The 14,393-nt window shown below is 43.9% G+C and overlaps 1 non-coding gene across 1 annotated transcript; it reads right to left on the reverse strand.

The window, feature by feature from the left end:
• Positions 1-13,629: 13,629 nt before the first annotated feature.
• LOC129508439 (U6 spliceosomal RNA) lies at positions 13,630-13,733 on the reverse strand. Its single transcript, XR_008664177.1, has one exon. It is a non-coding gene; the product is annotated as a U6 spliceosomal RNA (small nuclear RNA).
• Between the last annotated feature and the right edge of the window lie 660 nt (positions 13,734-14,393).

Consider the following 14,393-nt stretch of genomic DNA (forward strand, 5'->3'; position numbering starts at 1 on the left):
CTACGTGGCCGACCCAAATTCAAAGCGCTTTGTATATATAATTGATTTTTTTTTTCTTTTCTGCTGCATGTCTTGGGGTTTTTTTTAGGGGGGGGGCGACCCTCTCCAGACCCCCATATGCGGACCTGCCATATGGAGGAGACATTTGGGGGCTCAGGAAGAAATTAGCGCAGTTCCATACCTGTACGGACTGCATAACTTTTAAACTCCCGGACTCAAAGATATGGATACACACACACACACACACACACACACACACACACACACACACACACACACGCAGGTACAGGAAATACGGCCAGACTAGAGCCTTTTCGGACCCAAGCTGACCGGAAGATGTTGCCTTTCATTCATTCATCCTGCCCGCGTCTGTGGAGTCCTTTACTAGGCGACAAGCCCTGGAACAGAAGTTGGACAGTTTTTAAAGGTCCCTGCGCTCGCCAAGAGAAGGAAATAGATGCTCAGGAGTGAAATACCGAGAGAATCGGATCTGGCGCCTCCTAACGCAGCTGGCAAGCAGGCGAAGGGTAAGCCCTTATTGGCCGTTCATTGGAGAAAAGTTGGTGGAAAGGTGCAAGGCGCTCTGGGATGGGGTACGGGAAACTTTGGGGCGCCCCTTAATGAATCCTGTAGAAATTCTTGGCAGGAGGTATTGGCTCTCTCTTGCTTTCCCTCAATATACCTGGTTGGCTGTGTCCACCCCCAAAACTGGAATCCTAAAGGTGCCATCCTGTAATTCTATTATGAACAACAGTGAAATCAACTTTGATTATGAGAAAAGCAGGCCCTAAACATTCCTCCAGACCAACTAGGCCTGATCTTTGGGGTAACGATCAGGAGGACATGAGGACAGGGCACCAAGGCTACAATAAAGGAACAGTATAGATGCTTATAGCAGGCTTTGCCAAAACAAACAAACAAACAAACAAACAAAAAACCCACAAGCAAAAAATAAAAATAAAAATAACCCCACACACATTTTTAGTTCTATCATTAACCCTGTGGGTTGGTTGGAACGGGTCATTTCACAGATAGAGAAACTGAGGCTCAGAGAAATGATCAATCAAGGTGATTCCTCTGCCCCAATATCATCCCTAGTCAACACTCCACTCAGACAGATGTGTGGAGAGGAAGTGGCTTCCCCATTAGACATCGGATGTGAACCATCAGCTCTGTGTTGGTCACCCTGAGACAGCTTCCCCTATACTCACCTTAAAATTTCCTGTCCTGTCTTTGTATATTCTTTTCCACCCACCCCTAAAAACTGTTCTTTGAATTTTGTCTTAATTCCAGTCCACTAGATGGCAAATGTCAAAATTTGTTTCCAAACTGAAATAGCCCAGGTTAGCTTAGTAGGATTGAGAAGGGTTTTGCCCTTAGCCTCTGTCAAGAATCAGGGACCATCTTATTTGCTTCTTTCTCACAGAAGACCCCTTGAAGGGTAATAGTCTTGTTATTCCTCATGTTACAAATGAGGAAACTGGGTCTCAGGCAAAGCCACTCACCCAGGGTCACAAGCTTGTAAGTGTAGTTGCCAGCCCAAACTGGAGCCTGGTTCTGCCATCACAGGCCTTTTTGGATATTGACCACCTTCCTTTGCTCCCACATAATGAAATGAACATGTGCAAAGGAGGGCTTCCAGGCTGGAGGGTCATGAATAGGAAGCTAAGTACAATCAGACAAAACCAAAATAGAATGCTTGATCCTAATTCACCTTTCCTCCCAGAGATCCGTCTCTCCCTCCCGATGTGGCCTCAGATCCAATGGCCAGCACCTCAGTGCAAAAACAGTTAAGTCCATATATCACCCTAATGGGGACTTTCTGGCTTGTCAGAGTGGGAAGGAGTGGAGTAGTCACCTAATTTAACCCCTTCTCTTTACAAACCATGAGGAAACTACAGACCAGAGAGAAGAATGGGCCAGGGGGGGGGTGTGTTCCCCTTGGACTCCCCCAGAATGCCTACCCTACCGCCTGGTCCTAAGTGGTCACTCAATAAATGTTGGGCCTTTGATGGATCACCTTCCCCAGCGATATTTGCATTTTCCCTTTATCAGTAATTGGCAGATGAAAGGCTTTGTCCTCCCGTTGAAAGAATTCCAGGCATTTGCTCAAAGTGGGGGAGGAGGTTATTTTGGGCCAAAGAGGGGAGGGCCAAGACCCTTGAGCTCCTAGAGTTAGCTAATTGTCCCAGAGGAGTGGGCAGTAGGTGAGAGGAGAGGGCAAATTAAGGTGCTCCTCCAAGAGATGTACTTTTTCTTGTAGAAAAAAAAAAAAAAGACCAGGCCAGTTGTTTTTGAAACTTAGTAATAATGACTTCCCAGACTCTCCTTCTCATTCTTACAAAAGACCCAGTCAAATCCTGGCTGTGTTGGCCCCATTCATTCATTTCTTCATTCATCAAAGAGTGATTGAGCAGCTCTGTGCTTTAAGACAGAGGGAATATATAAGAACCAGCTCTGATTGTAGACATACTCCAGCCTGGACAGGGAGTGGACAGATGGCTCCCAAGAGAGTTAGGAATCCACAAGATTTTAAAAACTGTTGGAAACTGAAGCCATTCTCATACATGATTATAAGAGCTCCTGATTTTTGAGTGCTATGTGTTTAAGCAAAGCCACTTAACATTTATTTCCTTGGATCTTCCCCTAAGCCCTAATGAGGGTGGGTCTGTAATTCCCTACGTCTATGGCTGAGACTCAAAAGAGCTCAAGTTACTTGCCCAAATTATACAGCTATAAAATTACAGAGACAGGATTTGCACCCAGGGCTTGTAGGAATCCAGAGCTCACAGGCTTTACCCCTCACTATGCCTCCCTGCAGAGCTGTCCCCCAGGACATGATCATAGAATATTCTTACGTCTGCACTGTATGACACAGCAGCCTCTAGCCACATGTGGCTATCGAGCACTTGAAATATGGGTAGTGAGATTAAGGAAGTGAATGTTAAATTTTATTTAATTTTAATTAAATTTAAATAGCTGTATTTAGTAGCTAGTGTCTATGTTATTGGATGGTGCGACCTTACCTTGTTTTTCAGAACTTGTCTTAACTCACCTACCAGACTATATATAACTCAGAGTCTGATTGGCACTGTGTCTCTACAATCAACCTTCTGGAAATATCTGTGAAATGAATGAAGGAACCTGAGAAAATGAAGTATTGGAATGATGAACCAGGGGAAGGGGACCAGGGATGGCTGCAAAGGTTTCCTAGAAGGGGCCATCTGATACAATGTGAACATTTGGAATTAGCCCTTAGACCACTCACTCTGAGTGTCTGCCAATAGCATGGCACTGTAGGCACCTTGGAACGCCAGTTGGGACGTCCAGTCCAAAATAAGATTGTCCCACCTGCCCAGACCTGACAAATACACTTCTCAAGGACAGATAATTGGTGAAGGGGCAGGAAGCCTTAGAAATGGGTAACCACTTCCTGATATATATCCTGCTGATAGATACAAAAACAAACATGCAATCCATGGTAGCCCTGTTTGCAACAGAAAAAGACTGAAACTATCTAAAAGTTGGAGAACTGATTAAAAATAATTTTTGGACCATTTGCTCATTGAAATGTTATTAAATCATCAAGAAGAATATAGTAATTGTATAAATAATGAAGCAGGATGATTTCATGATATCCTTAAATTAACACAAAACAGAACAAGGTGTAGAATATTTATACTAAATTGTGCTGACCAGGGAAGCCTGGGTGGCTCAGTGGTTTAAGCACTCAGGGCGTGATCCTGGAGTCACTGGATCGAGTCCCACGTCGGGCTCCCTGCATGGAGCCCGCTTCTCCCTCTGCCTGTGTCTCTGCCTCCCTCTCTCTCTCTGTGTGTGTCTATCATGAATAAATAAATAAAATCTTTTAAAAAAATAAATAAATTGTGCTGACCAGTTACATCAACCAAAGGGGACACATTTATATCTACATTTATTCTTTTATACGTACAGGATTTTCTTTGGAAAGAAATAGAATCCAAAAGGGGGGAAATGAACTGAGAAAAGGGGATGCCTGGGTGGGTCAGTGGTTGAGCATCTGCCTTTAGCTCAGGGCATGATCCTGGGGTCCTGGGATTGAGTCCCCCATTGGGTTTCCCCCTGCCTCTCTGTGTGTGTGTCTCATGAATAAATAAATAAAATCTTAAAAAAAAAAGAAGAAGAATGGGGGGGGGCAAATGTATTCTTTGGTACAGTGTAACATTTTTACCACACTATGCATTAGAATTGCCTGACTTGGGACCTTATAGATTTAATTTCACTTTCTAAAGTGTAGTACCTTTCAAATTTTGTACTCTGTACCTGTTATCACCCTACTCAAACAAGAATTTCATTTTATTCATCCTTTTTAAGGCTATAAAGTTCAAAATCAGGCAAATCCAAACCAACTAAATATTGTTTAGGTATTGATACATAAGCTGTAAGGCATTTAAAAAAAGCAAAGAATTGATTAACACAAAGGGCAGGAAGAGACTCCAGTCTAGGGTAAGAAATGCGAACAGAGGGGCACCTGAGTTGCTCAGGGGTTGAGCTTCTGCCTTCAGCTCAGGTCATGATCCCGGGGTTCTGGGATCAGTCCCCACATCGGGCTCCACTCAGGGAGCCTGCTTCTCCCTCTGCCTGTGTCTCTACCTCTCTCTGTGTGTCTCTCAAGAATAAATAAATAAATAAAATCTTTAAAAAAGAAAGAAAGAAAGAAATGTGAACAGAGAAAGGTGCTGGTGATTTTCTGTTTCTTAACCTAGATAGTGGGCACCTGCGTGTAAGTCTTTAAAATGTACTTTAAAACTTTACAAATTCTGTTGTATTTTTTAAATATTCTACAACTTAAAAATGGTTTTAAAATTGCTTCTGGGGACGCCTGGGTGGCTCAATGGTTGAGCATCTGACTCTCGCTCAGGTCGAGATCCCGGAGTCCCAGGATCAAGTCCCACATGGAGCTCCCCTCAGGGAGCCTACTTCTCTCTCTACCTATGTCTCTGCCTCTGTGTCTCTCAGGAATAAATAAATAAATAATAATAAATAAAATAAATAAATAAATAAATAAATACTTCAGGTCTAGGGGCTCCTGGATATCTCGGTTGGTAGAGTATGTGACTCTTGATCTTGGGATTATTAGTTCGAGCCCTACATTAGGGGTAGAGATTACTTAAAAATAAAATATTTTTTAAAAGAAATTGCTTCAGATCTTTCTCCTCCATCTCTCCCCACCCACCCAGTTTCTCCCGTTCACACTCTCTTGGGTATCATATCAGAAATACTTTATGCATTTACACACATATATATTTTCTGTTATGATTATGTCACACAAATATACCCACTGTCCTTTCCTTTTTCACTTTATATGATCTTGGAGATTCTCCATATACTATCTGTAGAACTGCATTATTCTAAAATATTAGGTAAGGATGAGATAAATCTGAATGCCATGATTCAAAAAGTTCAAGAGTGGTTAAGAAACAAAAAAAATCAGAATACCGCATATATTGTGATCCCATTTACGTTTAAGAAAAAAGAAGAAAGAAGAGCTTCAGTGGACCCGCAAACCATTATGTTTGATCACTGCTGAGGAGGGAGAAAATTTTGAGAGGGTTATATAAAGATCATCTCATGTACAATTTGTCCTTTTAAATTGTATCAAATATTTCAAGCATAAAAAGGGCATCAAAAGTAAATATACCAAATATACTAAAGATGTACATTCACCTCCTAGCTTTGCCAAATCCTAGATTTTTGTCATATTTTGCATTACGTTTGCAAATTTAAAAAGTACTTTGGGGAACAACAAACCATACTTTTTCTAAGTCTTTGGAGTTCCCAAAGACTTCTTTTTTCTTTTCTTCTCCTTCTTTTATTTATTTTTTTTTTTAATTTTTTTCACCAGTCCTGTGTCGATGGAAGTTAGAAAGAGCCGCTTACATATAAGCTGAGTGTCTGGCTCTTGACATTTGGGAAAGACTTTGTGTCTAGAGTTCTGTGTCTTCCCGTGCTAGGATCCGAAGGGAACTTGGAAATAACAGGTGAGTTAATTAAGGGGTTAACTCCAGGAGGCGAGTCATAAAAGTTCAAAGCTACTTTCAAAACTCCCATCTTTCGATTGATGGACAAGTGCATTAACCAATGAAAATCAAAGCCCAGGCATTACTTCATCACGCTAGATTGTCATTGGCCGCCAATCCCTGCGGGCCGGACAGCAGGGCTGGCAGTTAACCATTTCAGGGACGACTCTGCCCTTAATTTTATTTTGAAAGATGAAGTAGGAAGAGATGAAAAGCCTAGAAAGGTCCTCACATCTTAAGGTGTCACCTTTGGTCTCACCCCAGCAGGTAGAGTTTCGCCCCACAAAGGAACACCCCGAGACAAATTTCCTGGAGAAAAGTGTTGAACTTTTAAAATGGGGAATCAGCTGACCTTGCTTAGTCAGAGGAGGGCGGGGAGGCGAGAAGTTTGATTCACTTTTTGTGCCATCAGAACAGAGACCAGTGTTGGAGACGATTCCATTAATCTTGCGGAGCGATCAGTGACTGAGAAGATTGAATTGCATTTCCTGCCCCAAAGATGTGGAGATCGGTGACCTTTGCAGCAGCCCTCAGACCCCCGTTCACAGCTGGAGAGAGGATGTGTCAGCATTTACTTTCGGGTCTCACCCTGCCCTTTGTTCAAAATTCAAACTCTTTGTGTTCTGGCTGCTGCAGGGCTTTTTGTCCTTGATGCTGCCGATTTTTTTTTTTTTTTTTTAAAAAAAACCTCCCACGTCTTGCAACTTCTGAGAATCAAACTCTATTTAGCAGAAGATAGTATCTGGAAGTACCCCCAGAGAGGGAACCAGAATAGATGAGACGGAATTTTAAGAGAGGCTTTTGGGCCTTTTGGCTTTCATTACTGCCCCTTCCTGGGCTCCCTGAGTGCTGCAGGCTGACCTGGATGGAGCCAGAAGCCCTGCCAGAGTTAATAATGCCTCATGTGGATGAGACTCTATTACAAAAAAGCTTTTACATGCATTACCTCAGGTAAAAAGAACTGCTAGAACAAAAGCATCTGCATAAAAGAACAATCTAAATTCCCAAACCGGGTGAGCTGTAGGACCTTGGACAAGGTGCTCAAACTGAGCCTCAGTTATCCCATCTGTAAAATAGGGGTCATAATGTCAAACAACAGAGTTCTATGAGGATTGAATGAACCAGTGTTCTATTATATATCAAGGTAGTCGGTAAATGCTGTGTCTTCCTTAAAATGAGGTCGACCGGGGGGATCCCTGGGTGGCGTAGTGGTTTAGCGCCTGCCTTGGGCCCAGGGTGAGATCCTGGAGTCCTGGGATCGAGTCCCACATCGGGCTCCCTGCATGGAGCCTGCTTCTCCCTCTGCCTGTGTCTCTGCCTCTCTCCCTCTCTCTCTCTCTGTGTGTGTGTGTGTCTCTAATCAATGAATAAAAAAATCTTAAAAAAAATGAGGTCGACCTTCTGGATTTCATAACCCTAAATAGTTCTAGATTGGGGAAATGTTTTCCTCCAAGGGCAAGGCTGCCTAATGCATGGAATGTCCCCACTTTTCTTTCCAATTGCTTCTCTCGCTCAACAAGCCTTCAAAATCGGAACGCACTCAACTCTTTTGAGTTCTTTGAATAAACCTGCTTTCTATCCTCCAGACCTTTGCATATGCTGATCCTTCCAGGGGGAGGAGTCTCTCCTGCCGGCGCTCCTCTCGGAGCTCTCACCCTTTTGGAATTAGCTTTGATATCTTCTCTTTCCTGCCCCCCTCATAATACTTATCACATTATTGTTGCCTATGCTCTCAGCAGACCGGAAGCCCCGGGAGTGGTGGGACTCTGTCTGCCTCATGGATGGCTCTGCTTCCTAGCACAGTGCCAGCACCTATGTCTAAGGGTACCTGGCTGGCTCAGTCAGTAGAGCATGCCACTCTTGATCCCAGGGTGGTGAGTTCAAGCCCTACATTGGGTTTGGAGCCTACCTTTTTTTAAAAAAGGAACTGTCTAATGAAAGTCCAACATCGCTACTCTGCCTCCCTTAGTCCCCAAATTCCTCACCCTTCCAGAAATCTAGGAGTAATAGTACTGAGATTTTCTCTTTTCCTAGCTAGCCATTATAACATCCTTTGCAGATGGAGTCAGTGGCTTTTTCACCCTCCTTGAAATGACCTTCATTAACTCACCAGTTACTTACTGAGTGCCTCCTAGATGCATACACGGTGCAGCCTTTGAAGGAAAGCCTCCTCTTCACTCCATAGCATCTATTCATGGCAAAGAGCAGGCCTTTTAAACCCTGGTGAGGTATAAAACATTCTGAAATAGGATAGACAGTTGGCTCCTATCTGGAGCCCAAGGAGAGAAATCTGACACCATCCCTTGCAAATTGAGAGCAGGTGAGTTAGCCCACTTTGCCCCAGCACAAAACTCTTTCTCATTCAGAATACTAATCACAATTATAATAAAATACTCAAGTATTAATAGTCTATTGTCTGGCCCTCTCTTTATTTTTTTAAACTTTTTTTAAATTTTTATTTATTTATGATAGTCACACAGAGAGAGAGAGAGAGGCAGAGACACAGGCAGAGGGAGAAGCAGGCTCCATGCACCAGGAGCCCGATGTGGGACTCGATCCCGGGTCTCCAGGATCGCGCCCTGGGCCAAAGGCAGGCGCCAAACCGCTGCGCCACCCAGGGATCCCCTGGTCCTCTCTTTAAAAGGAAAAGTCCAAAAAAAAAAAAAAAAAAGATGAAAGGAAGAAGAAGAAAGAAAAAAGAAGAAAGAAAGAAAGAAAGAAAGAAAGAAAGAAAGAAAGAAAGAAAGAAAAAGAAAGAAAGAAAGAAAGAAAGAAGAAAGAAAGAAAGAAAGAAAGAAAGAAAGAAAGAAAGAAAGAAGAAAGAAAGAAAGAAAGAAAGAAAGAAAGAAAAAGAAAAGAGTCCTTGGGGCACCTGGCTGGTTCAGTCAGTAGTGCTTGGGACTCGATCTCAGGTCCTGCGTTCAAGCCCCACTTTGGGCTTAGAGATTTTTTTTTTCTTTTAAGATTTTATTTATTTATTCATGAGAGAATGAGAGAGAGGGGCAGAGACACAGGCAGAGGGAGAAGCAGGCTCCATGCAGAGAACCTGATGTGGGACGCGATCGGGGTCTCCAGGATCACGCCCTGGGCTGAAGGTGGCGCTAAACGGCTGAGCCACGCAGGCTGTCTGAGCTTAGAGATTTTTAAAAAATTTTGTTTAATTAAAGAAATAAAAGGAAAAGTCCCTGAGAAGACTAACCTTGGTCTTGCTCACTGCTTTTTCTCAGCCCCAGAGGCCTAGCTCATAAAATACACTCAACAAGCATTTGTCGAATGAATGAATTCCTCAAACTCCAAAACGTGTACCTTGATTAAATTTTAAAGTGTACCTCTTCGAAGAAGATGCAAGGTATCTATGAGGCCCTCTTAAAAGTGCAACAGACAAGGTGATGTGTCTGGAGGAGGTGGTGCTCTACACCTTTCGGCTCCAAAGCCCAGGCTCTTTTCCAGACTGCATCACCCGTGCATCTGCTCTGCTGGACAGAAATTGAGTCGTGGGGGTGCCATCTTGGGGGAGGGAGCCAGCTGTCATTGCCGCAGCTGAGGCCTGCAATCCCAGACCTCTACCTTGTTTGGGAGGCTGCTATTTGCATGTGAGCTTGGCTTCCCCAGGCGAGACTGGGGTTTATCACTGGTCACTAGCCACTGGGTATCCCAGCTTGACTGCCTGGAGTCGGAGAGACCCAGGGAGGAAGGGCACCGGGCCCAGAGCTGGCTGTGGGGGTAGGGCGGGGACTGTTGGGCCTCTGAGTCCACAGAAGCACCAGAATGCCCCAGCCTGCCTAAGCCTTCTGCTCCTGGGCAGCCCCGGTGGCGCAGCGGTTTAGTGCCGCCTGCAGCAGCCCAGGGTGTGATCCTGGAGACCCATGACGAGTCCCACGTCAGGCTCCCTGCATGGAGCCTGCTTCTCCCTCTGCCTGTGTCTCTCTCTGCCTCTCTGTCTCTCTCTCTGAATAAATAAATCTTAAAAAAAAAAAAAAGAAATCAAAAAAAAAAAAAAAAAAAAAGCCTTCTGCTCCTGAACTCTGGAATCCACTCATCAGCCTGAGCCTTGACTTCAGCCTTTGCATCCACATCTCCCAGGAATTATACTTAATGTTTGCCCTGGGCAAGGCCAGGACACTTCAGCCTCTTTTAGTGAGTCCTCCACTCACCTAGGTCAATTTACCTGCCTGCCTGATCTTAAACTCAGGAAAGAAAGTTTGGTGCTCGTTTTGTTTACTACAATCCTAGGCACACAGCAAAGGGTAGGATCCTCAGCCCTTCCGGAGTCCTGACTTCAAAGCCTGAGGACCTTGTGCCTGTGGTCAGTGACTTCACCTTTCTGAATTTCATTATCATTTCCATTATGGGAAAATAATAGATGTTTGGAAGGATTAAATGAGACCACAGAAACCCCAGTCATCATGCTCCATAGTAACCTCTGCTTTCACTTTCTCTGTGGCACTGGTCACCATCTATCATATATTTTATTTATTGGTTGTTCTTCTCCTCCCACTAGGGTGACAACCCCACCAAGCAACAATTTTAATTATTTTTGTCCACCCCTGTCACTTCACACACATGTCAAATAGCGCTGGGCCCATGAGATCTTTTTTTTTTTTTTTTTTTTTAAGATTTTAATTATTCGGGATCCCTGGGTGGCTCAGCGGTTTGGCACCTGTCTTTGGCCCAGGGCGCAATCCTGGAGTCCCGGGATCGAGTCCCATGTCAGGCTCCCGGCGTGGAGCCTGCTTCTCCCTCCTCCTGTGTCTTTGCCTCTCTCTCTCTCTCTCTCTCTCTCTGTGTGTGTGTGTGTCTATCATGAATAAATAAATACATAAATCTTTTAAAAAAAGATTTTATTCATGAGAGATACAGAGAGAGGCAGAGACATAGGCAGAGGGAGAAGCAGGCTCCCTTCGGGGAGCCCCTTATGATACTCCAGCTCAGGACCCAGGATCACAACCTGAGCCAAAGGCAGAGGTTCAACCACTAAGTCTCCCAGGTGCCCCAGCCCATGAGGTTCTCAATAAATATTTGTTGAATAAAGATGGATGGATGTAGGGGATCCCTGGGTGGCGCAGCGGTTTGGCGCCTGCCTTTGGCCCAGGGCGCGATCCTGGAGACCCGGGATCGAGTCCCACGTCAGGCTCCCGGTGCATGGAGCCTGCTTCTCCCTCTGCCTGTGTCTCTGCCTCTCTCTCTCTCTCTCTGTATGACTATCATAAATTTAAAAAATTAAAAAAAAATTAAAAAAAAAAGATGGATGGATGTAAAGTGATTAGCGCCCAATAAGTGCCCTGTAAAAGTAGATATTGCCAATTTATTATGATGATTAAGTGCTCAGTCTCTGGTATCTAACAGAAAGCAAGGTAATTGAGGCAGGAGAACTTTAGCATCATGGTAGGATGTTGGCACTCTGGCTGAAAAATTCTGTCTGCACCATTTACTAGCTGTGTAACAAGTGACTTCACTTTCCTAAGGCTGTTTCCTCATCTGTAAAATGGAGGTGATAATTGTGCCTCCCTAGGAGGACATGAAGATAGGATAAGATGGTAACTGCAAAACGTTTGTAGAGTGCCTAGCACATAATAAATGCTCCATAAACAATGCTCATCACTACTCATTATAGGAGTACTCACACTAGATGTGACATCTCAGTCCATTAAACCATTGCTAAGCACTAAATATGACCAGTTCCAGCAGGCTCAATAAATGTTTATTGACTTCCATCTGTGAGCTCCTCAGGGAAAGAGATTGTGTTTATGTTGTCATGGTTTTGGCCTGCAGTAGACATACTGAGATGTACTGGAAAACCCACATGCTGGACTCAAATATGAGTGAGAACACAGAATAGCTACTGGAAAAATAATGCCAGTAGCCTACTATGTGCCAGCCATAGAGTTGGATGCTGGAGATATGGCAATAAGCTTACACAAACATGGTGGCTACCAGTTTGAGGCCAGTGAAACTTAGCAGAGTTGACAGACTTTGTGCCAACAGTTGCACAGATAGATGGACCATTGCACCTAAAAAGTGTATCATAACAGAAAGGGATAAGAGGCTCTGAGACCTATAATGTGGGCATGGAGAGGATGGGGTTGACCTGATGTGGGCTTGAGGAGGAAGTCAAGGGAGTGGCTCTCAGCTTAGAGCTGAGCTTGGTGGAAAGAAGAGGTCTTAGCTAGGCTGAGGGTAGGGGAAGTGTTCTCAGCAGAAAAGAATAGCAGATGCAAAGGTCTCATGATGGGAGAGCACATGTGCTAAAGGAACTGAAAGAAGACCTGGATGACCCCAATGTAGTGTGCTGAGGGCAGGGGTCAGGGGAGAAATAAACTAGAAAATTAAGTTGGCACTTTGGAAATTAATTGGGCAATATATGGTAAAGCTGAAGGACTGTGCAGCCTTATGATCCAGCAGTCCGAGTTCTAGAAACATTCTAGAGAAACAGCCACAGTGCACAGGAGAGCATGAACAAGGATGTTAGCCCTAGTTGCCTCATATGAACTCTCAAAAAACCTGAAACAATCCAACTGTTCATCAAGAGGAGAATGGAAAAATTGCAGAATATATTTTCCCTGAGTTCCTCAGAAAACAGTTTGAATCAAAGGTTAGCGTAGTACTGCTTTATTGGGGAGTGCATCCCAAGGAAGCAAGAATGATAAAAGAGGGAGTGAGTCAGGGAAAGAGGGTGAGTCAGTACCACAATACCGAGGAAAGTCCATATATTCCTATAGCATCTTAGGAATAGTTCTTCAGGGGGGGATCCCTGGGTGGCTTAGTGGTTTAGCACCTGCCTTTGGCCCAGGGCGTGATCTTGGAGTCCCAGGATCAAGTCCCACATCGGGCTCCTTGCATGGAGCCTGCTTCTCCCTCTGCCTGTGTCTCTGCCTCTCTCTGTCTCTCTGTCTCTCTGTCTCTCTTTCTCTCTGTGTGTGTCTCTCATGAATAAATAAATAAAATCTTTAAAAAATAAAAAAACTAAAATAAAAAATAAAAAAATAAGAAGCCAGATTAACAATATATATAAAAAAGCAGTGGAATAATAATAAATAAATCGAAAGTTGAGGCAGGTAGTTGCTTCTGGGGAGTTAGGAGGAGGAGATTGTTAATGGGTCACTGGGAATTCCATAGGAAAATGCTGGTAATGTTGGGGGCTTTGTAGCTGCTACTGTGTTTTTGTTTTTGTTTTTAAAGATTTTATTTATTCATTCATGAGAGACACAGAGAGAGAGAGGCAGAGGGAGAAGCAGGCTCCACGCAGGGAGCCCGATGTGGGACTCGATCCCGGGACCCCAGGGCTGAAGGCGGCGCTAAACCACTGAGCCATCTGGGCTGCACTGCTACTGTGTTTTTGTTGTTTTTTAAATATGGAAGTCTTAGGACTCCTGGGTCGCTCAGTCAGTTAAGTGTCTGCCCTCAATTCAGGTCCTGATCTCAAGGTCCTGGGATCAAGCTCTGTGTCAGGCTCCCTGCTCAGCAGAGGTGTCTGCTTCTACCTCTCCTCCTGCTTGTGGGCACACATGCTCATTCTCTCTCTCTCAAATAAATAAAAATGAAATCTTTTTTATTTATTTAAAATAAATAAATAAATATGAAACTCTTCATAAATTTGCATATCATCTTTATGCAGGGACCATGCTAATCTCTGAATTGTCCCAATTTTAGTATATGTACTGCTGAAATGAGCAGGGTTGTTTTTTGTTTTTTGGGTTTTTTTTAAGATTTTATTTTTTATTCATGAGAGACACAGAGAGAGAGGGAGAAACATAGGCAGAGGGAGAAGCAGGCTCCACACAAGGAGCCTGATGTGGGACTTGGTCTCAGGAATCTGGGTTCATGTCCTGAGCCAAAGGCAGATGCTCAACCACTGAGCCACCTAGGCGTCCTGAGAGAGAGAATCTTAAGCAGGCTATATGCTCAGCACAGGGCTCTATCTCAGCACCCTGAAATCATGACCTGAGCTGAAATCAAGAATTGGACACTTGACTGACCAAGCCACCCAGGAGCCCCTAAAGATTATATTATATTATATTATATTATATTATATTATATTATATTATATCATATTTTTATTTTATTTTATTTATTTTTAGATTTTATTTATTTATTCATGAGAGACAGAGAGAGAGTCAGAGATATAGGCAGAGGGAGAACCAGGCTCCCTGGGAGGAGCCTGATGTGGGACTCGATCCCAGGACCCTGAGATCATGACCTGAGCCAAAGGCAGAAACTCAACCACTGAGCCACCCATTCGTCCCTAAAGATTTTATTTTTAAGTAGTCTCTACACCCAGCATGGGGCTTGAACCCACACTGAGATCAAGAGTCTCACACTCTACCAACCAGGCCA

This window comes from Nyctereutes procyonoides, unplaced genomic scaffold, assembly GCF_905146905.1.
Source record: "Nyctereutes procyonoides isolate TBG_1078 unplaced genomic scaffold, NYPRO_anot_genome, whole genome shotgun sequence".
NCBI lineage: Eukaryota > Metazoa > Chordata > Mammalia > Carnivora > Canidae > Nyctereutes > Nyctereutes procyonoides.